Source organism: Equus asinus, chromosome 1 (genome assembly GCF_041296235.1).
Source record: "Equus asinus isolate D_3611 breed Donkey chromosome 1, EquAss-T2T_v2, whole genome shotgun sequence".
NCBI lineage: Eukaryota > Metazoa > Chordata > Mammalia > Perissodactyla > Equidae > Equus > Equus asinus.
Genome location: NC_091790.1, coordinates 196,592,016 through 196,593,550, shown reverse-complemented (window position 1 = coordinate 196,593,550; position 1,535 = coordinate 196,592,016). Strand labels below are relative to the sequence as shown.

The 1,535-nt window shown below is 47.8% G+C and overlaps 1 pseudogene; it reads left to right on the top strand.

The window, feature by feature from the left end:
• Nucleotides 1–233: 233 nt before the first annotated feature.
• LOC106841841 (olfactory receptor 2F1-like) lies at nt 234–869 on the top strand (annotated as a pseudogene).
• The last annotated feature ends 666 nt before the right edge of the window (nt 870–1,535 follow it).

Below are 1,535 nucleotides of genomic sequence, written 5' to 3'. Positions count from 1 at the left end.
AGAACAGGGACTTTTTCCTTGAGAATCTCACTGTCTAGTGTGAGACCCCAAATGCCCCTTTCTCCAACATCTTCATTGCATTCTCCCTGAGCACCTAGGATAAGGAACCTGAAGGGAGGAGTCTCAATTCCAGCCCTAGTGCTAGAAAGCCAAATCCTAGCCTCTTAAAGTAAGGCTGTCACTTGTCCCTCCCTGGCTCTGTTCCTCCTCCAACAGCCTGACCCACCTGCTCCATGAGGAGAGACAACATGACCTGGGTGAGTGAGTTTGTCCTAATGGGGCTCTCCAGTGACAGGCAGATCCAGGCTGCACTCTTTGTCCTGTTTGGGGTTGGATATCTGCTGACCCTGCTGAGCAATAGACTCATTGTCCTCCTGATCAGGCTGGATGCATGACTGCAACTACCCATTTACTTCTTCCTCTGTAATCTGGTGGTGTTAGACATCTACTACACCTCCAGTGGGGTCCCCCAGATGTTGGCGCATTTCTTCCAGGAGAAGAAGACTATCTCTTTCACCTGATGTGCAACTCAGCTCTTCTTCTCACTGGCCCTGGGGGGGACTGAGTTCCTGCTGCTGGCAGCAATGGTCTATGACCACCACGTGGAAGTCTGTGACCCACTGTTCTACTTGGCAGTGATGGGCCCTAGGAGCTGTATGGCACTGGCAGTGGTCTCTTGGCTTGTGGGCCTGGCTCATTCTGCAGTTGGGATGGCAGTCACCATGTGCCTTCCCACTTGTGGGCATCACGTGCTGAACCATGTGTCCTGTGAGACACTGGCACTGGTCAGGTTGGCCTGCATGGACATCACCCTCAACCAGGCGGTCATAATGGCCTCCAGCATGGTGGTGCTTCTGGTACCCTGCTGATACCCTTTTCATTTTTTATTGAAGACCCCCTTTCCCTCACTCACTCCATCAGCCCCTGCCTTTCTCCCTCTCCTCCTAGCACCATCAGTAGCTTCCATCTTCCCTCTTCCCCCCCACCCGCTCCTTTCCATGACCATTTCCACTCCCATCTGAGGCATTCAACCCCAAACGCAAGTCAAAATTCTCTCTTGTTTTTAGATCCTTCTCTAACTATTAATTTCTCCCCTCTATCCCAGATCAACAGAGTATCTTTTCCTTTCTCTATTCCCTATTAATATTCTCTCTTCCAACTGAAGCCTTCACGTGTAGGCATTTGCCTGCCCTTTGCCCAGTGTCTACATTTGTACAGCAAAGAGACCTCCGGATTTCTTTCTCCTTAGTTCCTGAAGGGGAACAAATCACAGGCACTTATAATTTAATATATCTTCATCATACACCTGTGGAACATTTAGCTCTGAGCAGTGTGATACCCTAGTACACCTTCTAACAGAGCCTGGCTACAAAAGGATCACCAAAATCATTGAATGAGCAAATTTTTTTGTGAGGTTTTTTTGATAAAACTAGTTAAATGTTGGAAGATGTCAACCAAAAACAATGATGTTGGTTCTAAACTGATTATGGTATAATTCTTCTTCATTAAACTACAACATGGTTGAGACAAGAATC